Raw genomic sequence first — 23,585 nt, forward strand, 5'->3', positions numbered from 1 at the left:
CGTTTCCTCCCAGTTTACCTGCACGATCTTCTCTGAGGTGATCCTAAGTCACCATCTCCTAAAAAACCTTTCAATCTGAAAATGTTCTGATTCCTCAGTTTCACGTGTAACACTGCTGACATGAGGGAAATGCCCTCTTTTTTAATCGCAAAACAGAAAACTTCACCTGGAGTAACAGTGGATCATGCATTTGGTGAGGGCTTTCCACCTGCGAGCTAAATGTGGACACAGTGTGGCTATTTTACCTCACAACTGGAGACAGGCGCAGCCCTTCTCTTTAAGTGCTTTCCTACAAACAGGTAATTTTCTACTACAATTAGTCCCATCAAATAAGACAATCTTCTGTCTCTCTACTATCAGGCTACGCATCGTCATACATTTTTAATTTCTCCACGTGTAAAGTTTCCCAGACGGGTAAAACGATGGACACCAAGCCTTTTTGTGCCTATGGAAGGGAGAGGGGAGGGTGGAAAATAACAAAATAAAAACAAATCAGGCATCTTCCTAGGATGAAATGCACCAGATGGCACTTCATGCTTCTAATATTAAGCCTTAACTTGCATTTCCAAATTTTCTCTCCACCCTGGGTCCTCATCCATCTAACCCATATCAGAAAACACTGGCAAGGACAGAAAGCATTTTCTCCACTGCCCTGGCCTGGCTCAGACATCCCTCTGCTGGCCTAGATAAACTGGACCACGTGAGTTCAGTTTTTATTTCATGAGGTGGACAGTATTTAAAATTTCTGAATCGGCAATCGTCTCACCTGACTGTAAGTAGAAGTAAGAGCAGCTGACTTCACTTACGTGAGTACTGATTATGGAAGTGGTTCTCAGAGTGGTCCCAGGCCAGTAGCACCAGCATGATCCGGGAACATGTTAGACATGTAAACCATCAGGTCCCAGCCCAAGCTATCGATACTTGCCTCCAAAACTCTGGTGGAAGTGGACCCAGCACAAGCGCTTTAACAAGCCTCCAGGTGATTCTAATATGTGCTGAAATCTGAGAACCATCTATGTAGGCTGATAAACCTCCAAGGTCACGGGATTGCCCTGCTAGGCTAACGTGTGTTTCCCGATTCTATGTAATTATAATGGCACCATACCAACAGCACTTACCCTGGTAAGTGCTGCCAACTGGCAAAGGCCTCAAACACTAAACTTCCTCAGGGCCCTCCTACTTAGTTGGGCAAATTACTTGTACTCCACACTCATCTCTAAAAGGGGATAATAATAACAGCCATCTTACAGGACGGTCACAAGAGTCCAGGGCTTACACAGGGTCTGGCACACAGTTAATCTTCAACAAGTATGAACCCCTATAATTACTACTTTGCTAAAAGGTCTATATATGGAATTTAGAAAGATGGTAACAATAACCCTGTGTACGAGACAGCAAAAGAGACACTAATGTATAGATCAGTCTTATGGACTCTGTGGGAGAGGGAGAGGGTGGGGAGACTTGGGAGAATGGCACTGAAACATGTATGAAACGAGTCACCAGTCCAGGTTCGATGCACGATACTGGATGCTTGGGGCTAGTGCACTGGGACGACCCAGAGGGATGGTATGGGGAGGGAGGAGGGAGGAGGGTTCAGGATGGGGAACACAGATATACCTGTGGTGGATTCATTTCGGTATTTGGCAAAACTAATACAATATTGTAAAGTTTAAAAATAAAATAAAATTAAAAAAGAAAAAGAAAAAAATAAAATAAAAGGTCTAATCAAAATAGGAATACAGCAAAATAAAACCTGCTTTTAGCATGCTAATGTGAAACAGGAAAAGATGAACATCACCTCTCCTTATAGGACATCAACTACACCCCAGCGACTCAGTGAGTGAGAGACTAACATCACTCTGAACTCTCACCTTTTTCCAATGGACTTTCCTTCAAAACTACCCTTCTAACTTCCTCCTTTTTTCTCTATAAAATAGCATACCTCTCCTTTACCTGTTGGACTTGCCTATGATTTTTGCCATGGCTTCCTTGTCCTGAACTGCAAGTCTCTGCTATTCCCAAGGGACTTCCCTGGTGGCTCAGACGGTATAGAATCTATCTGCCTGCAATGCAGGAGGCCCAGGTTCAGTCACCTGCCTGAGGACATTCAGGACCAAGAGACAGCGCCTGAGAGACAGTGCCTGGCTTCACAGTCTATCGTGCATTTACTTGCTCAGCCTACAACGTAAGTTCCCACTATATGCCCGGCAATCTGCAGGGGAAAAAAAAAAATTCTCTCTACAGGACTGTGCCTCCAGCAGTCTTTCTGGACATCCAACAACTCTGGAGCATAAGGCCTCACACACCTCAAGGGAGACACGAGAGGAAGACAATGAATATTAGCAACAGTAGTCATAAGAACAGCATTTATACTGTGATGACCTTCTGCCAGGGACTAAGCACCTGACAAAGGTTTACTTACGGTCCTCAACCTCTGAGGTACCTGCTGTTATGAGACCCACCAGTGAGGGTTAGGGAAACTGAGGCATGGAAGGCCTGCATAGCTTGCCTAAGGTTCCACAGCTCCTAGATAGTAAGGCCAAGACTTAAGCCCAGGAACAGTGCTCTTAACCTCTATATTAAATGACAGAGAGCTGTTAGTTACCTAGGCAATACTAGTCACTTATCACTGATTCCAAAGCAATGACTTTTAAGTCAAAATTCAGGCACAAAATCTACTGTCATATCGTTCAATACCAGGCTCCCGAAATCTTGGACAGAAATGCTAATTACACTTTGTTTCTCAGGCCCCTTCACTACCCTGTAATCTAATTCTACTCAAGTCAAGTCAAAACTCTTCCAGACTGGACAGCTACATGCAAAAGAATGAAATTAGAACATACACTAAAGTTATATACAAAAGTAACCTCAAAATGAACTTAAGTCCTAAATGTAAATAAAACTCCTAGAGGGGAACATAGACAGAACACTCTTTCACATAAATCACAGCAATATCCGTTTTTGGATCTGTCTCCTAGAATAATAGAAATAAAAACAAAAATAAACAACTGGAATTTAATTAAATTTATAAGCTTTTGCACAGCAAAGGAAACCATAAACAAAATGGAAAGACAACATACAAGCTGCTGCTGCTGTTGCTCAGTCGCTTCAGTCGTGTCCGACTCTGTACGACCCCATAGACGGCAGCCCACCAAGCTCCCCCGTCCCTGGGATTCTCCAGGCAAGAACACTGGAGTGGGTTGCCATTTCCTTCTCCAATGCATGAAAGTGAAAAAATAAAGTGAAGTCGCTCAGTCGTGTCCGAATCCTAGTGACCTCATGGACTGCAGCCCACCAGACTCCTCCGTCCATGGGATTTTCCAGGCAAGAGTACTGGAGTGGGTTGCCATTGCCTTCTCTGAACCTACAAGCTAGGATAAAAATATTTGCAAACAATGTTACCGACAAGGGCTTAATTTCCAAAATATACAAACAGCTCATACAGCTTAATAGCAAAAAAAAAAAAAAAAACTCCCTATCAAAACAGGCAGAAGACCTAAATAAACATTTCTCCAAAGAAGAGATATAGATGGCCAACAGGCATGTGAAAAGATGCTCAACACTGCTAACTATTAAAGCAATGAAAATCAAAACTACAATAAGGTATCACCTCACACCAATCATTAAAAAGTCTACAGGTAACAGATGCTGGAGAGGGTGCAGAAAAAAGGAATCCTCCTACACTGCTGGTGGGAATGTAAATTGATACAGCGACTATGGACTACAGTATGGAGATTCCTTAAGAAAGTAAAAACAGAGTTATTATATGATCCTGAGATCCTAATCCTGAGCAAATATCTGGCATATCCTGGACATACATATATATCATATATATCTAATTTGAAAAGATATATGCACTCCAATGTTCATCATAGCACTATTTACAACAGCCAAGATATGGAAGCAAGCTAAATGTTCACTGAGAGGTAAGTGGATAAAGAAGATGTGGTGTGTACATATATACACCATATATATATATATACATACATATATATAAAGTCAGCTATAAAAAAGAATGAAATAATGCCATTTGCAGCAACATGGAGGACATAGGGACTTCCCCAGTGGCTCAGCAGTAAAGAATCCACCTGCAATGCAGGAGACCCGGGTTTGATCCCTGGGTCAGGAAGGTCCCCAGAAGGAGGGCATGGCAACCCATTCCGGTACTCTTGCTTAGAGAATCCCATGGACAGAGGAGCCTGCCAGGCTATAATCCATGGAGTCGCAAAGAGTCGGGCATGATGAAGCAACTGAGCACACACACACACACAGATGGACCTAGACATGTTGTGAGCTAAGTCAGATATTTGTCTTATGTGAGGTAAGACAAATATCATGTAACATCAATTACATGTGGAATCTGAAAAAATGACACAAAAGAACTTACTTACAAAACAGAAATAGACTCACAGATATAGATACAAACGCATGGTTACCAGAGTGGGTAGCAGGAGGGGGACGGGTGGGGAGGTGGGTGACAAATTAGGAGTTTGGGATTAACATACACACATTACTATATATAAAGTAGGTAAACAAAGATGTTCTGTTTAGCACAGAGAGCTATATATAGTATAACAACATATAATGGAAAAGAATCTGAAAAAGAATACATGTACGTGTATGTGTAAAATTTAATCTCTTTGCTGTACACTTGAAACTAACACAACATTGTAAATTAACTATACTTAAATTTAAAAGACTCTTGCTCTTTGGAAGAAAAGTTATGACCAACCTGCTGCTGCTGCTGCTGCTGCTGCTAAGTCGCTTCAGTCGTGTTCGACTCTGTGCAACCCCATAGACGGCAGCCCAGCAGGCTCCTCTGTCCCTGGGATTCTCCAAGCAAGAATACTGGAGTGGGTTGCCATTTCCTTCTCCAATGCGTGAAAGTGAAAATGAAAGTGAAGTCGCTCAGTCGTGCCTGACTCTTAGCGACCCCATGGACTGCAGCCTACCAGGCTGCTCCATCCATGGGATTTTCCAGGCCAACCTAGACAGCATATTAAAAAGCAGAGACATTACTTTGCCAACAAAGGTCCATCTAGTCAAGGCTATGGTTTTTCCAGTAGTCATGTATGGATGTGAGAGTTGGACTATAAAGAAAGCTGAGCACAAAACAATTGATGCTTTTGAACTGTGGTGTTGGAGAAGACTCTTGAGAGTCCTTTGGACTGCAAGGAGATCCAACCAGTCCAACCTAAAGGAGATCAGTCCTGGGTGTTCATTGAAGGGACTGATGTTGAAGCTGAAACTCCAATACTTTGGCCACCTGATGCGAAGAGCTGATTCATTTGAAAAGACCCTGATGCTGGGAAAGATTGAGGGCAGGAGGAGAAGGGGACGACAGAGGATGAGATGGTTGGATGGCATCACCAACTCAATGGACATGGGTTTTGGTAGACTCTAGGAGTTGGTGATGGACAGGGAGGCCTGGCATGCTGTGGTTCATGGGGTTGCAAAGAGTCGGACACGACTGAGCAACTAAACTGAACTGAACTGAAATTTTAAAAATTAATAAAAAACCACTCCTCACCGAGCAGCATTTCTCCCTACTCCTTACTCCCCTGGCACCACACCACTTAACCTTGATTATAAGCCATCTGCCACATAGAGTTCCTTAATTGTTTCTTTCTTTTTTTTTTTTTAAGATTTTTGATATGGACCATTTGTAAAGTCTTTATTGAATTTGTTACAACATTGCTTCTGTTTTATGTTTTGGTTTTTTAGCCACAAGGCATGTAAGATCTTGGCTCCCAGACCACGGATCAAATCGCCATCTCTGAGCAGGAAGGCAAAGCCCCACCGGACCAACAGGGAAGCCCCTGACTGTGTCGTATATGTTGGTCTTTCTTCCCCAGTCACAACGAGGTAGAAGCATGGACTTACGTGAGTAGACTTGGGGAGCGTTACACAGTTCATCAGTAGACTTGTTCACTTTGCTTTTCTGACACTTCTTTATTATCAGTCCCTAAGAAGTAGAAGTATGAAGTCTGTTCTATTTAAAGTCAGCACGAGGGGAGGTACTGGGCTTCCCTGGTGGCTCAGCTGGTAAAGAATCCGCCAGCAATGCGGGAGACCTGGGTTCGGTCCCTGGGTTGGGAAGATCCCCTGGAGAAGGAAAAGGCTACCCACTCTAGTATTCTGGCCTGGAGAATTCCATGGGCTGTAAGTATAGTCTATGGGGTCACAAAGAGTCAGACACGACTGAGCGACTTTCACTCACAGGAGATATATGACACCTACATTCACTAACCAGCAAATGTTTCAAAGTTGTACTCCCTGCCTCTCCTACATTATCTCATTTAAAGCCCTCAGCGGCTCAGCAGCCTTGGGGAGGAGGCTGCAGGCATCCAGCCTGAGGAAGGAGAAACCTGGGGCCACCAAAGGAGAGAACTTGCCCAGTGTCACTTAAGGCAAGTGAATGGAGAATGGAGATTGAAACAAGATCTGTCTCCCAAGCCCATACACTCTGCCTTCCTCTAAAGTTCAGACTAAGTCCAGGTTCAAATTCTCCTCAAAACAATACATTACTTTTGTTTTAAAACAAAATCTTACGATAGAGAAAATTTAAGCTCAATTGAATGTCATTAGAAAAAGATGGGGCCACTATGTTCATGGACAGCATTACAACTGGGGAGGAAGAGGTGTCGATTCTCCCCCGTGTTAGACTATACATTCAATGCAATGCCACTGCGTTTCTAAGACGTTGTTAAGAATTTGATAAGCATTCCAAAATGTATATGAAAGAGGAAAGGTCCACAAATAAATAAGCTCTGAAATGCAAGACACTGCAGAGCTATAATAATAAAAATAATCTGGCACAGAAATAGACAGATGACTGGGACAGAATAGAGAACTTAAACCCTGTGAAGAATCTCAAAATCTGAAAATGCAAATGAACCTGTTTGTGGCAGAAAGCAAACCAGTGGTGGCCTCCTGAGTCTGGAGACAAAAGTGAGAGGAAAGGCAAATGAGAAGTTTTAGTGTGAGGGCAATGGTCTGGATCTTGATTGTGGTGGTTTCAGAGGTTCACATCCTGTCAAAATTCATCAAACTGGGGGCTTCCCTAGAGCCTCAGATGGTAAAGAATCTGCCTGCAGTGCAGGAGACCCTGGTTCGATCCCTGGGTCAGGAAGATCCCCTAGAGAAGGGAATGGCTACCCTCTCCAGTATTCTTGCCTGGAGAATTCCATGGACAGAGTAGCATGGTGGATTACAGTCCACCAGGTCACAAAGAGTTGGACACCTCTGAGCAACTAACACTTTCACTTTCTGGTGGTCCAGTGGTTAAGACTCCATGCTCCTACTGCAGAGGGTGCAGGTTCAACCCCTTGTTGAGGAAGTTCCACGTAGCATGAGATGTGGCCAAGGCCAAAAAAAAAAAAAAAAACCATTAGATTGTACACTTTAAATATACAAGTGAAGTTTACCAATCATAGATTATAAATCAATAAAGTAGAAGAAAATAAACATAAGGGAATCTGATGAATGATAGACGCAGTTCCACATTTATCCCTAAAATACTAGGGATATAGTTTAATGATTTGGGGGAAACTGGCTCACAAAATGGAGAAGGCGACAGCACCCCACTCCAGTACTCTTGCCTGGAAAATTCCATGGACGGAGCAGCCTGGTGGACTGCAGTCCATGGGGTAGTGAAGAGTCGGACATGACTGAGCAACTTCACTTTCACTTTTCACTTTCATGCATTGGAGAAGGAAATGGCAACCCACTCCAGTTTTTCTTGCCTGGAGAATCCCACGGACGGGGGAGCCTGGTGGGCTGCCATCTATGGGGTCACACAGAGTTGGACACGACTGAAGTGACTTAGCAGTAGCAGGCTCACAAAATGGAAAGGAAAAAAATAACACCGAATTCCTTACTTATACCATGTATTAAGACAAACCTCAAACAGATCACAGCCATCATTGTGAAGGTAAAAGTAGGCAGTTGATAAAAGAAACTACAGAATATATTTGTAACTTGGAGTAAGGAAGAACATCTTAAGATTCTTACTGTGAAAAAGGCAAAAAGTAATGGCATTGGGCTGTATCAAAATTTTAAATTTCTGAAATTACCACTGAAATTGTCAAGAAGCAACAGCTAGAACTAGACATGGAACAACAGACTGGTTCCAAATCGGGAAAGGAGTACGTCAAGGCTGTATGTTGTCACCCTCCTTATTTAACTTCTATGTGGAGCACATCATGCAAAATGCCGACTGGATGAAGCACAAGCTGGGATCAAGATTGCAGGGAGAAATATCAATAACATCAGATATGCAGATGACACAACCCTTATAGCAGAAAGCAAAGAGGAACTAAAGAGCCTCTTGATAAAAGTGAAAAAGGAGAGTGAAAAAGCTGGCTTAAAACTCAACATTCAAAAAACTAAGATCGTGGCATTCAATCCCATCAATTCATGGCAAATAGATGGGAAAACAATGTAAACAGTGACAGACTTTATTTTCTTGGGCTCCAAATCACTGCAAATGGTGACTGCAGCCATAAGATTAAAAGACGCTTGCACCTTGGAAGAAAAGCTATGACAAACCTAAACAGTGTATTAAAAAGCAGAGACATTTCTGACAAATTCTGTCTAGTCAAAGATATGGTTTTTCCAGTAGTCATGTATGGATGTGAGAGCTGGACTATAAAGAAAGCTGAGTGCTGAATAATTGATGCTTTTGAACCGTGGTATTGGAGAAGATTCTTGAGAGTCCCTTGGACTAAAAGGAGATCAAACCAGTCAATCCTAAAGGAAATCAGTCCTGAATATTCATGGGAAAAACTGATGCCAAAGCTGAAACTCCAATACTTTGGCCACCTGATGTGAAGAACTGACTCATTGGAAAAGACCCTGGTGCCGGGAAAGATTGAAGGCAAGAGGAGAAGAGGACAACAGAGGATGAGATGGTTGGATGGTATCACCGACTCGATAGACATGAGTTTGAGCAAGCTCTGAGAGTTGCTGACAGACAGGGAAGCCTGGCGTGCTGCAGTCCATGGGGTGGCAAAGGGTCGGACACAACTGAGCAAGTGAACTGAACAGAACCATTGACAATCTCATTCTGCCTTTAGATAACAGAAGGAAATTAATATCCAAAATATGTAAGACATCTGCAAATCAACACATTAGAAAAACAGACTAAAGTCAAAGAAATTGTAAAAACTAACAAATACATTAAAAGGTGCTTAAATTCATTAAGAAATTACCTAAATTCACATTACAACAATAAGGAGCCACTTTATAGCCATCAAGTACTGAAAAAATTAGAAAGATGGTTAATACCAACCACTAGAGAGGATGTGGTGAATCAGGAATCCGTCATGCACTGCGGTGAGAGTGTCAGCCAATCCAGCCACACTGGAGACTAACTTGGCAGTATTTAGTAAAAATCGGGGTTTGTTCTCTTTAACCCAGCCTTCCCACTCCTGGGTACATACACTGAGAGCAGTGGTCTTCAAACTTTCCTAGGCAACAGTCTCCAAGCTTGTTCGTTGTTCAGTCACTAAGTCGAGCCTGACTCTCTGAGATCCCATGGACTGCAGCACACCCAAGACTTGCCCTAAAACACAAACTGATGGTCTCTGTCCCCAGGGTTTCTGATTCAAGAGGTCTAGGTTAGATCCTGATTGTATCTTCCCAGGTGAGGCTGATGCTGCTGAGTGTGGACCACTGTAAGAACCACTGCCCTAGAGATAGTCTCACAGGTATCATTAAGAGATGCTCCAGGATATTCCTCCATCACAGCTTTGCTCATGGTAGCAGGAATGGAGGTGAGCTAAGTGTACATAATTAGAAAAATGGTGAGATTAGTGGGTATATAGCAGGCCAGCCATACCATACTGGATAAACCTATGCCAACCACAGGTAGCAAATACATTGCTGAATGAAATTCTTCCAACTTTTATGAATGTCTGAAAATTTCCATAATAAAAGTTTTAATATTGAATGGAAAAGCAACTGAATGAAACTATAGCAGCACAGCACTATTTACCTAAACTAAAAACATGCACACAACACCTTTGACAAGGATACAGACATACCCCAGAACACCCAACTCGAGAGGAAGTTCCTCTGACAAAGAGGGAATGAGACTAGGAAAGAAGGAAAAATACAAAACAAGAAAGGGGCTTTGTACAGGGAGATCTGGTGCCCCAAATTGAGGAACGTTAACTCAACCCCAGCACCAGAAAGTCTAAAAGGTGAAAACCACTTCAGTTACATCTACATTTAACGTTTGCTTCAGTGAAAGCCCCCAGCAGCTTTGCGGGTTAAGCGGGACAGATCAGCTTGCTGTGGAAAGAGAGAAGGGGAATCTTTCTCAAATACATGATTAGGGTGATTTCAGATCCCCCAAATTCAACCTGCTACTGAGCCCTGTGTGACATATTGGTTTTAAAAACAAGTTGGGATGCTTAGCTTTTGGCAAAAGATACATGTGTCTACATCTGTGTCTGTGTCTCTTGTTACTATGTGTGTGCATGTGTGGGTCTGTGAATTTGTCTGAGGCCATGTGTGTGTGGTGTGTTTACTGGCGGAGGGAAGAATACTAGAGAGGGCAGCAGAGCACTCCAGCACAGACTGAGCCACACACACTGATAAGATACTTGATTCTGCTTTACTGAAACCAGAAGTCATAGTTACAAAACCAAGCCATCTCCCTGACCCCACTCACTGTTCTCTTCCCCTTTCTTCATCCGCACCTCCCCCACATCCAGTGCTGCTTCCCAACTCCCCTGTCTAAATGGGCTGATACGAAATATGGTCCTCTGGCAATTGGGTAGCTTATTAAAGTGGCATATTTTACAGTCAAAATTCATGGGATGTGGTTCAGTTCAGTTGCTCAGTCGTGTCTGACTCTTTGCAACCCCATGGACTGCAGCCAGACTTCCCTGTCCATCACCAACTCCTGGGATGGGATGTGGTAAGAGAGGATAAGTGACCATTGATATTCCCTACCAAGAGCCTTAACAGAAAGTCCAAAATCTTTAAGACTGGGCATATTTTAACAGTCCTTCCAGAAGAGATTGCTGTGGCTACAGAGACCATCCAAAAAAGGCAAAGAAAGAGCCAACTATAATCTGTCACATCCCCTTCCCCAGCATCCCCCACCAACTCCACCATTCCCCATTTTTCCAAGGACCATCGAACAATTATCATATGAAGTGGTGGGAAAGTGTATGGGACAATTAAAAAATAAAGGCCATTGTTAATAGAAATTATGTGAGAAAATGCAGCAGCTTTAAGTCAGCAAGTCCATGCCAGGAAAGTATGTCTTTAGATGAAGAAGAAACAGCTTAACAACTGGAGGAAGGAACAGAATAGCAAAGGCAAAACACAGAGAGAACTGGACAAACACTCCAGCCGCCCTCGAAGACAGGGCCAACGATCCCCCGTGCAAATAAGCGAGAATTTTTATTTTCCAAACACTGTTTTGTCTTTTCTATGGCAGCACTTTTCATTGATAATGTGATAATAAATGCTTAGGAACTCTACAGTTGTCCTGAAACGTTTTGTACAAAATGAAGTTTTGTAAATAAAGCATTTTGATATGCAATTAGACCACTTTCTAGGTTTAAAAAAAAAAAAAAAAAATATATATATATATATATATATAACGGTTATATGTAGGAGTCTTCAAGATTTTCATGAGATAAGTTAGCAAAACACGCCTGCCTGTTTTTTCAGCTGACCTGAAGGATGTGTCACAATTTGAAAATTAAGGGGCCTCACCTGGAAAAAGTAAAAGGGTTGAGGCTTCAAGCTAAAATTGAATGTCTAAGGTCAACATAAGCAATTCTGACATTTGAAAACATACAAAGTTCTTTAGGTGTCAAAACTTACCAACAAGCTTTTATTATGAAAAATTCTTTAAATTTCAGTCGAATAAACATTTATTGAGTTAGGCACTGTGCAAAATGCTAGAGATCCTCCAATGATTAAGACACTTTTAATAATTGTGTCCTTTTAATGTCAATTTATCTATTCCTTTAATTAATTTTTTCATGCTTTCTGCTATTTGAAATAGCTCACTACCAGCAATGAAGAGTTGCAGGAATAGACCCTACTATTTAACTAAAAATGTAAATTCCTAATCTCTGAAGCAGAAACAGAAGGAACAGACTATTTCTCTGCTTTACATATTGCTTTTTCTGCACATTAACTAATAAACTGTGAGTGGTGGCAGCTGCCACTTCCTGCTATTCAGAGGGTAACAGAACTGGAGAGGTTCAAAAACATGCTACACATTTTAAGAGAGGCGGGGAAGGAACCCAAAAGACCAGGGCCTCCTGTCATACACAAAAAGCAAGATAAGGAAAGTCAGTTGCTACAGGCAGAAGTCTCCTGGAGATTCCCCAGAAGCTGGCGCTTCTGACAGCAGGCACAAGCAGCTGCCGCTGGCTTGCTTGGCCAAGGTATGGCTTCAGGGCTGGAAAGTTGCCACCTGCTGAATCACTAAACATCCCTGGGCTTCCCTTGGAGCACTGACCAGACAGGGACCCATCCCCCGCCCGGCTTCTCCCGTCAACACCTTACTCCCCGAACCAATGAAACGCCCAGCCCTCTCCCCTTCCGCACCAGCCAAAACAGCCAACCAACCTCGCTCCGTCTGGGCAGCCCTAGGCAACTCCCACCGCTGCTACGTCACTAGTCCCACTCCTCTCTTTCTGCCCGCTCGGTCCCCAGCTCCCTGAATGTTCAACCCCCGGTGCCTGGAAGCGTGGGGAGTTCACAGCACACCATGATAGGCACCTGCCACTTCCACACCCAGGGAGCCAACCCCAAAACACCCCCAAGTCTGCACGGAAAATAACCTGCAAGCAAAATAACCTGTCCAAACAGCTCTGAAGGCCCGGGAAGGTAAATGTCAACGGAGCTAGAATAGTAAGCAGGCCCCATAACACAGAAAATAAACTTCCTTTTCAGAAAAGCAGCCTTCACTCTTCGTGTCGTAAGAGTGTACCGCTGAAGTCGCTACTGTCTGAAGGTGAAATGAAACATCTGAGAAGCTCCTGCAAGGATTCTCTTCACTCCCTCCACCCCTGGCAAGCCTCATCCCGAATTTTACTCGAAGCTCCGGAGACGGAAACAAGCTTTAACAAGAAGCCTCCAGTGTGTATCCGTTAGTGGACCAGGACACCGTACCAGACCCACCAGAGGAAGCAGAAAACCCGAGCCTGGGCTAAGAAGGTGGGAGAAACAGCCCTGCTGTCGCTGCTCTGCCCTTGACAAGTCGCCTCGGAATCGCGGAGACCCCTCATTCACGGGAAAAGCCGCGTCCTGGAAAGAATGTCCAGCTCCAGGCTGGCTGATGGCTCCTCCAAGGCCTTACTTACCCCTAAGCACCCTCAAGCGTGGGGGGCAGCCCCGCCGGGTGTCAGAGCCGCCCCCAAACCTGGAGGCTGGCTCAGCGAAAGGGGTCCCACCTGTTATGTTGTCCACCGACATCGAGCGGGGGAGGGGGGCGGGGAGGTACCCCGAAACTCAGAGTGCCTGGCCGGCTGCGATCGGACCCAGAGGTACCAACTGTCACGCCGCCACCAGGTGGGGGTAGGGCCGTGATTTGGGGTCGGATCTGCGGGTCTCCCGACACCCGCCCGCCACTGTCCGAAGGTTCTTCGGCCCCGCTACAGTCCGCTCGCCCCAAACCGACACTAGGCAGCCTTCCAGTCCGCACGCAGGACCTCTGAAAAGGTGCCCGCTGACGCCCCCGCCTTTCTCCCCGCCCCAACTAGGTCCAGGAGCCCCGCAGGCGGCCCGCCCCCTCGTCGCCCCGAGAACAGCTGCGGGACCGCCCCCCCCCCCCGCACCCCCCGAGCGGCGGCGCGGGGGGAGTGCCAGCCAGGTACGCGCCAGGCACTGAGCGGGCTGCGCTCACGCCCCCTCGCCCCGGGGTTGCCGGCACACCTTTCCTGGCGTCAGGCCAGGCCCCGGAGGTGGGTGTCCGATCTGCTCCCCAGCGATCGGCTCTCTCCCGCCGCCCGACTCACTTGCACCGGAGTCGCGGCAGCCGCCGGAATTCCGCTCGCCGAGCCCCCAGCCGCGGAATGAAATCCGGGGCAGGGCAGCGTTGGAGCTCCGTACCCGGATTGCGCTCTCTGTCCGGCTCGCCGGGCGCTAGGAAAGAGCAGCCTTCCCTGGCCGGCCCTTCCCGCTCCCGTGCTGCCCCTCGCTGCCGCCGCCGCCGCTGCCCCGGCCGCTGCCTAGCTGGTGCGAACGCTTCCGACTAGCCACCGCGAGCCTCCCCGGCTGCCGAGCATGCCCAGTCCGCTGCCCGAGCCGGCCCAGCTGCCGGCGCTACGCAAATCCGCTCCTCCGGGTGTTCGCGGCAGCTGGGAGGGCGGGGCGGACGGGCGGGGTCTGCAGGGAGCTCGTCCCCGTACCCAGAGGGACCCCGGCCAGATCGCGCACCTAGGGGCATGCGAGGCTTGGCACCGTTATTTCATTTTCGTAGCTGAAAGCTCGGGAAGCGGCCGTTTTCTCCACCGAGGAGAGAGGCCCTGCTTGCACATTTTTCGGGGGCCGTTTAGTGAGGCCGGACGGAAGCCAGGTTTTACGGTTGGGGACAGTATTCCACTTGGGGCAAAACCAGAGTGTTGAAGAGCTGGAGCTGGTCAGAACAGAGAACGCAAACTCGGCCTTCTGGAGACCCTGTTCGCAGGCACGAGTTTGCCGGCTGACCGAGGATTCTCTTTCCCACGGAGCCTAGGAGTACAGCACTTGGAATTAACTCGTGATTGATCATATACAAACAAACAAAATTTAAATGGCGGACCTCAGACTCTACGGTTCATTTTCAAACCTCTATTCACAGACTCCCACCCCAAAAACAGGGAGCGAAGGCGAGCAAGGCCTGGAGTACCTTCAGTTGGAGGGGGTAGACTCGGGCCCGCCCCTCGCCCCTTCCCGGCCCCACCTCCTGCCGACCCGACGGAGCTGCGGGAAAAAGCTGGAGAGCCGGCGCACTCGGGCCGGAGCACTGCGCATGCCCAGTGGCCGGATCTGGTGCAGGTCGCTCCAAGGAAGGTTTTTTTCGGCTGCCAGAGCCGGACCCCTGCGCCCGGGAAGCGGACGCCCGGGCGAGCTCTCGGCTTTCTGCAGTGGGATCCTCCCTTCCTGTCTGTACCGCTCGGTACCCGGGTGGCGGAGAGGCAGCTTAGGGCTGCGCGTCCCGCGGGGTCCGGGACTCGGCGAGCGGGGGAGGGGGCGTGCGGCGGTATCGCCGTGACACGTGACTGTCCGCGGCGCTCCGGGCAGCCATCTTCCGCTGGGCCCTTGGTCGGTGGGCAATCGGGACGGACCGGAGAGTTGGCAGAATGGGAGCAGGGAGCTCGGCTCCCCGCCACGCCCTCACGCCGGGCTCCAGCTTCTGCTCCGGACCTGCCTCCGCCCCGGCCGAGGGCGCTGGAATCCGGCCTCTGGCCCTAGGTTTCTGAGAGGACAGGCTCCCGCGAGGGCTAAAAACAAACGGCTGCGAAATCGAGAGGGCAGGATTCCGGGGGTGCATGGCCTGTGCTTTTTCCCAGAGGCGCAAGTTGGAGAAAGGGGCCCCCTTCTGTAAGGCAGTGACGCCGTTGCTCCAGCTGCTTCCCTGTTCTGATCTGTTCCCTGCGGAGATATGGTCGGTCGGCAGGAACATCTGGACAGAGGCCATCGCTATCCCTGAGATGTAATATCCCCGGGCCCCGGCCAGTGCACAGCTGGAATAATGATGCTAATAGTGAACCTTTATTCATGTCCTGCCACGAACCACTTGGGGGTCCCTGTGGCCTTAGGACCAGATGAGTCGCCATCACCCGAGACTTTTTTAGAAATGCGAAATGCTAGACGTCCAGCATTTTGAATCAGAAACACTACTGGAGGAGAGGGGGTATCCTGCCACCTCAGTAAGCCCTCCAGCTGGTTCTAGTGAACATTATACTTATTTATTTCAACTAAATGTTAGGGCTCCTCACTTTATAAACGAGGAATTGAAATTTTGCCCCAGAAGAGGGTGAACTGGTCGGACAGTGTGACCCAGTGCCGGCGTTTAGTCGCACCCTTCACTCTGGCTGCTTCACTGTTAAGTCACTACACTGCTCTTTCAGGGAGATTTTAAAAAGTACATTTGTCACGTAGGAGTTTAAAATTAAAACTGCAATTCAGTTCAGCAACATATTTTGAGTGTACAGAGGGCAAAGCTCTTTGAGTCACAGTAGCCCTACTGAATATTTTCATCAGTTTGCACCAAAGAAGTGCAAGAAAGGCTTGCTTTCTTGTGATGAAAATTTTTTCAAACTGAGGAAGTGCCAGAAAACTGCTGGCTGATTTCTCTGAAGTGCTGTTTATGCAGAATGGCCAGACTTTGGACTTCTAGAAAATGCCCTTCAAGGAAGCAGATGGTATTGACATGTGTCAGGGAGTCTTTCAGTTCAGTTCAGTTCAGTCGTTCAGTTGTGTCCGACTCTTTGCTACCCCATGGACGGCAGTACGCCAGGCTTCCCTGTCCATCACCAACTCTGGGAGCTTACGCAAACTCAGGTCCATTTAGCTGATGATGCCATCCAACCATCTCATCATCTGTTGTCCCCTTCTCCTCCCGCCTTCAGTCTTTCCCAGCATCAGGGTCTTTTCCAGTGAGTCAGTTCTTCCCATCAGGTGGCCAAAGTATTGGAGTTTCAGCTTCAACTTCAGTCTTTCCAATGAATATTCAGGACTAATTTCCTTTAGGATGGACTAGTTGGATATCCTTGCTGTCCACGGGACTCTCAAAAGTCTTATCCAACACCACAGTTCAAAAGCATCAATTCTTCGGCGCTCAGCTTTCTTTATAGTCAAACTCTCACGTCCATACATGACTACTGGTAAAACCATAGCTTTGATTAGATGGACCTTTGTTGACAAAGTAATGTCTCTCCTTTTTAATATACTGTCGAGGTTGGTCATAACTTTTCTTCCAAGGAGCAAGCGTCTTTTAATTTCCTGGCTGCAGTCACCATCTGCAGTGATTTTGGAGCCCAAAAAACTCTGTCACTGTTTCCACTGTTTCCCCATCTATTGCCCTGAAGTAATGGGACCGGATGCCGTGATCTTAGTTTTCTGGATGTTGCGTTTTAAGTCAACTTTTTCACTTTCCTCTTTCACTTTCAACAAGAGCCTCTTTAGTTCTTCATTTTCTGCCATAAGGGTGGTGTCAACTGCATATCTGAGGTTATTGATATTTCTCCCGGCAATCTTGATTCCAGCTTGTGCTTCTTCCAGCCCATCATTTCTCATGATGTACTCTGCATATAAGTTAAATAAGCAGGGTGACAATATACAGCCTAGACATACTCCTTTCCTGATTTGGAACCAGTCAAAAGTGCCCCAACCCTCCACCCCCAATGTAAAGCTGAACTGAGTTTTGTAAAATAGTGGTGGGTTTTGTTTGTAAGTGCTTTTACTAGGGTGATACTTGTAATTTTTTTCCTTAATTCCTGATTTTCCTATGTTTGCAGTGTTTCATAATAAAAAGCATAAAAGCATTCTAAATTCCTAAGCAAAGTATAAAACTATTTCCAATTTGTTCCAATTTCATAAGATAATTCAAAGAGAGCTATAATAAACTAGGGAAAATAAATTGAAAAGCAGTGAAAATAAATTCTAGATGAGATGATTTTAAGAAATACTTGAAATGATCCTCCTTGATATTCAATGTAAATTCAATGTAGTCATGGTCGTTAAGTCACTACTATTAAATAATTGCCCTTCTCCAGTCCTCCCAACACTAATGAGTTTTACTAGTATTTTTCTGTTCAAAATTTAAGTAAACAGCATACTGCTTGGTTGTAAAATTTTAGGATTCTCAAGTACATAGAATATAAATTACATTGTTGTCAAGACAACTATGAAATAAAAATGAATCATCTCCAAATCACAATCTGTCATTAAAATATATTTTAAATTAGTATTAAGAGCAAATACTTCAGTTGAGTTCAGTCGCTCAGTCGTGTCCAACTCTTTGTGACCCCATGAATCGCAGCACGCCAGGCCTCCCTGTCCATCACCAACTCCCAGAGTTTACTCAGACTCACGTCCATCCAGTCAGTGATGTCATCTAGCCATCTCATCCTCTGTCGTCCCCTTCTCCTCCTGCCCCAATCCCTCCCAGCATCAGAGTCTTTTCCAATGAGTCAACTCTTCCCATGAGGTGATCAAAGTATTGGAGTTTCAGCTTTAGCATCAGTCCTTCCAATGAACACCCAGGACTGATCTCCTTTAGAATGGACTGGCTGGATCTCCTTGCAGTCCAAGGACTCTGAAGAGTCTTCTCCAACACCACAGTTCAAAAGCATCAATTCTTCTGCACTCAGCCTTTTTCATAGTCCAACTCTCACATCCATACATGACCACTGGAAAAACCATAGCCTTGACTAGATGGACCTTTGTTGGCCAAGTAATGTCTCTGCTTTTTAATATAATATCTAGGTTGGTCATAACTTTCCATCCAAGGAGTTCAGTTCAGTCGCTCAGTCGTGTCCGACTCTTTGTGACCCCATGAATCGCAGCACGCCAGGCCTCCCTGTCCATCACTAACTCCCAGAGTTCACTCAGACTCACGTCCATCGAGTCAGTGATGCCATCCAGCCATCTCATCCTCTGTCGTCCCCTTCTCCTCCTGCCCCAATCCCTCCCAGCATCAGAGTCTTTTCCAATGAGTCAACTCTTCGCATGAGGTGGCCAAAGTACTGGAGGTTCAGCTTTAGCATCATTCCTTCCAAAGAAATCCCAGGGCTGATCTCCTTCAGAATGGACTGGTTGGATCTCCTTGCAGTCCAAGGGACGCTCAAGAGTCTTCTCCAACACCACAGTTCAAAAGCATCAATTCTTCAGCACTCAGCCTTCTTCACAGTCCAACTCTCACATCCATACATGACCACAGGAAAAACCATAGCCTTGACTAGACGGACCTTCACTGGCAAAGTAATGTCTCTGCTTTTGAATATGCTATCTAGGTTGGTCATTACTTTCCTTCCAAGGAGTTCAGTTCAGTCGCTCAGTCGTTTCCGACTCTTTGTGACCCCATAAATCAAAGCACACCAGGCCTCCCTGTCCATCACTAACTCCCAGAGTTCACTCACACTCAGGTCCATCGAGTCAGTGGTGCCATCCAACCATCTCATCCTCTGGCGTCGCCTTCTCCTCCTGCCCCAATCCCTCCCAGCATCAGAGTCTTTTCCAATGAGTCAACTCTTCGCATGAGGTGGCCAAAGTACTGGAGGTTCAGCTTTAGCATCATTCCTTCCAAAGAAATCCCAGGGCTGATCTCCTTCAGAATGGACTGGTTGGATCTCCTTGCAGTCCAAGGGATGCTCAAGAGTCTTCTCCAACACCACAGTTCAAAAGCATCAATTCTTCAGCACTCAGCCTTCTTCACAGTCCAACTCTCACATCCATACATGACCACAGGAAAAACCATAGCCTTGACTAGACGGACCTTCACTGGCAAAGTAATGTCTCTGCTTTTGAATATGCTATCTAGGTTGGTCATTACTTTCCTTCCAAGGAGTAAGCGTCTTTTAATTTCATGGCTGCAGTCACCATCTGCACTGATCTTGGAGCCCAAAAAAATAAAGTCTGACACTGTTTCCACTGTTTCCCCATCTATTTCCCACGAAGTGATGGGACCAGATGCCATGATCTTCGTTTTCTGAATGTTGAGCTTTAACCAATTTTTTCACTCTCTTCTTTCGCTTTCATCAAGAGGCTTTTTAGTTCCTCTTCACTTTCTGCCATAAGGGTGGTGTCATCTGCATATGTGAGGCTATTGATATTTCTCCCGGCAATCTTGATTCCAGCTTGTGCTTCCTCCAGCCCACCGTTTCTCATGATGTACTCTGCATATAAGTTAAATAAGCAGGGTGACAGTATACAGCCTTGACCTACTCCTTTTCCTATTTGGAACCAGTCTGTTGTTCCATGTCCAGTTCTAACTGTTGCTTCCTGACCTGCATATAGGTTCCTCAAGAGGCAGGTCAGGTGGTCTGGTATTCCCATCTCTTTCAGAATTTTCCACAGTTTATTGTGATCCACACAGTCAAAGGTTTTGGCATAGTCAATAATGCAGAAAGAAATGTTTTTCTGGAAATCTCTTGCTTTTTCGATGATCCAATGGATGTTGGCAATTTGACCTCTGGTTCCTCTGCCTTTTCTAAAACCAGCTTCAACATCTGGAAGTTCACGGTTCACGTATTGCTGAAGCCTGGCTTGGAGAATTTTGAGCATTACTTTACTAGCGTGTGAGATGAGTGCAATTGTGCGGTGGTTTGAGCATTCTTTGGCATTGCCTTTCTTTGGGATTGGAATGAAAACTGACCTTTTCCAGTCCTGTGGCCACTGCTGAGTTTTCCAGATTTTCTAGTATATTGAGTGCAGCACTTTCACAGCATCATCTTTCAGGATTTGAAAGAGCTCAACTGGAATTCCATCACCTCCACTAGCTTTGTTCGTAGTGATGCTTTCTAAGACCCGCTTGACTTCACATTCCAGCATGTCTGGCTCTAGGTGAGTGATCACACCATCGTGATTATCTGGATCATGAAGCCTTTTTGTACAGTTCTTCTGTGTATTCTTGCCACCTCTTCTTAATATCTTCTGCTTCTGTTAGGTCCATACCATTTCTGTCCTTTATCGAGCCCATCTTTGCATGAAATATTCCCTTGGTATGTCTAATTTTCTTGAAGAGATCTCTCATTTTTCCCATTTTGTTGTTTTCCTCTATTTCTTTGCATTGATCACTGAGGAAGGCTTTCTTATCTCTCCTTGCTATTCTTTGGAACTCTTCATTCACATGTTTATATCTTTCCTTTTCTCCTTTGCTTTTCACTTCTCTTCTTTTCACAGCTATTTGTAAGGCTTTCCCAGACAGCCTTTTGCTTTTTTGCATTTCTTTTCCATGGGGATGCTCTTGATCCCTGTCTCCTGTACAATGTCATGAACCTCCGTCCATAGTTCATCAGGCACTCTATCTATCAGATCTAGTCCCTTAAATCTATTTCTCACTTCCACTGTATAATCATAAGGGATTTGATTTAGGTCATACCTGAATGGTCTAGTGGTTTTCCCTACTTTTTTCAATTTCAGTCTGAATTTGGCAATAAGGAGTTCATGATCTGAGCCACAGTAAGCTCCCCATCTTGTTTTTGCTGACTGTATAGAGCTTCTCCATTTTTGGCTGCAAAGAATATAATCAATCTGATTTCGGTGTTGACCATCTGGTTATGTCCATGTGTAGAGTCTCCTCTTGTGTTGTTGGAAGAGGGTGTTTGCTATGACCAGTGCGTTCTCTTGGCAAAACTGTATTAGCCTTTGCCCTGCTTCATTCCGTACTCCAAGGCCAAATTTGCCTGTTACTCCAGGTGTTTCTTGACTTCCTACTTTTGCATTCCAGTCCCCTATAATGAAAAGGACATCTTTTTTGGGTGTGAGTTCTAAAAGGTCTTGTAGGTCTTCATTGGATCGTTCAGCTTCTTCAGTGTTACTGGTTGGGGCATAGGCTTGGATTACTGTGATACTGAATGGTTTGCCTTGGAAACGAACAGAGATCATTCTGTCGTTTTTGAGATTGCGTCCAAGTACTGCATTTTGGACTCTTGTTGACCATGATGGCTACTCCATTTCTTCTAAGGGATTCCTGCCCACAGTAGTAGATACAATGGTCATCTGAGTTAAATTCACCTATTCCAGTCCATTTTAGTTCGCTAATTCCTAAAATGTTGATGTTCACTCTTGCCATCTCCTGTTTGACCACTTCCAATTTGCCTTGATTCATGGACCTGACATTACAGGTTCCTATGCAGTATTGCTCTTTACAGCATCGGACCTTGCTTCTATCACCAGTCACATCTAGAGCAAGCAATTCACTTGCCATAACAGCTATTCTGAAGTAGGGGTTTAGTTCCTGATGAATGACTCCTTCTACATTTAGAAGATAACGTGGTGGTAGTGGTGGCAATTTAGTTGCTAAGTCGTGTCCTACCCTTGTGATCCCATGGACTGTAGCCTGCCAGGCTCCTCTTTCCATGGGATTCTCCAGGCAAGAATACTGGAGTGGGTTACCATTTCCTTCTACAGGGGGTCTTCCTGACCCAGGAATCAAACCTGGGTCTCCTGCATTGCAGGCAAATGATTTACCAACTGAGCAATGAGGGAAGCCCAGAAGGTAATGTATCTGATCAAAAATGCAGTGGTTTTATCCAGTTGACTGTTGACCTATAAGCAGAAGCTGTCACTCGCCAAACCATAGTCAAAGTTAATAGTATTAAAGAAGTAAGGAGGCTTCTGTGTGCCCGTGGCAATTTGTCTCAGTTGGAGAATCTAGAACCACAAAGTCTGAGGAGCAGAAACAAGACCTTGTAAGCTTTCTTAGGCCTTCAGAGGCCTTTTTCAAGGTCGTCATCTGGCCAACCCACAGCCCAGTTTCCAAAACAAGTCTGATCAGATCAGAAGAACCAGATGCAGACAACAGGGCTGATTCCAAGTGTTTACCCCGAGGCTTGGATCTGGTAACCTCTGTCTGGGCCTCTTCCTATGCCTGTGGCTAGGATTCCTGGCTTCTATGACTGCTTGGGTTCTCTCCCTGGTCGGGCCTTCCCAGGTGGCTCAGAGGTTAAAGCATCTGCCTACAATGTGGGAGACCTGGGTTCCATCCCTGCGTCAGGAAGATCCCCTGGAGAAGGAAATGGCAACCCACTCCAGTATTCTTGCCTGGAGAATCCCATGGACGGAGGAGCATGGTGGGCTACAGTCCACAGTGTCACAAAGAGTCAGACACGACTGAGCAACTTCACTTTCACTTTCTCTCCCTGGTCAACAAAAAGCTGGAATTTATTTGAAGACACTGAGGTGAATCAGGGATGCAGCTGAGGTTCAGAGATCAGAACCAGGAACTGGACTGTTGCCAGGAACCCAGGACGTCTCCCTCTGTTTCCTTTTCTGTTTCCCTCTGTTTACTCTCTCCCCTCACACTAAGGGTTTTTCCATCTTTCTAAGTAGATAAGGTAGGAGAAGGCAATGGCACCCCCCTCCAGTACTCTTGCCTGGAAAATCCCATGGACGGAGGAGCCTGGTAGGCTGCAGTCTATGGGGTCGTGAAGTCGGACACGATCGAGCGACTTCACTTTCACTTTTTTCTTTCATGCATTGGAGAAGGAAATGGTAATGGAGAAATGCAAGGAAATGGCAAGGAAAATGCAATAGAGAACTCCAGTGTTCTTACGTAGAGAATCCCAGGGACAGGGGAGCCTGGTGGGCTTCCGTCTATGGGGTCACACAGAGTCGGACACGACTGATGCAACTTAGCAGCAGCAGCAGCAGGTAGATAAGGTAGGAAATCCCGGGAGAAGGAAAACCAGGCATGGCTTTCTTGACATGCTGTGTGCTGTGTGCTTAGTCACTCAGTCATGTCTGACTTTTGTGACACCATGGACTGCAGCCCGCCAAGCTCCTTTGTCCATGGGATTTCCCAGACAAGAATGCTGGAGTGGGTTGCCCTTTCCTCAGGGGCTCTTCCTAAGATTGAACCCGGAGTCTCCTGCCTCTCCTGCATTGGCAGGCAGATTCTT

The 23,585-nt window shown here is 46.0% G+C and overlaps 1 protein-coding gene across 18 annotated transcripts in view; it reads right to left on the reverse strand.

Annotated features, from left to right (window-relative positions):
* The window catches only part of SGMS1 (sphingomyelin synthase 1), a 325,269-nt gene extending 311,004 nt beyond the window's left edge, over positions 1-14,265 (reverse strand). For 14 of the 18 annotated variants that reach the window (XM_061402698.1, XM_061402697.1, XM_061402696.1 and 11 more), the window contains exon 1: positions 13,995-14,265. The gene's annotated coding sequence lies outside the window, so the exon portion shown is untranslated. Of the gene's footprint in view, positions 1-13,911 lie in introns of all 18 variants that reach the window. The other 4 variants (XM_061402685.1, XM_061402683.1, XM_061402692.1 and 1 more) reach the window with 2 other exon arrangements.
* Between the last annotated feature and the right edge of the window lie 9,320 nt (positions 14,266-23,585).

Source organism: Bos javanicus, chromosome 26 (assembly GCF_032452875.1).
Source record: "Bos javanicus breed banteng chromosome 26, ARS-OSU_banteng_1.0, whole genome shotgun sequence".
NCBI lineage: Eukaryota > Metazoa > Chordata > Mammalia > Artiodactyla > Bovidae > Bos > Bos javanicus.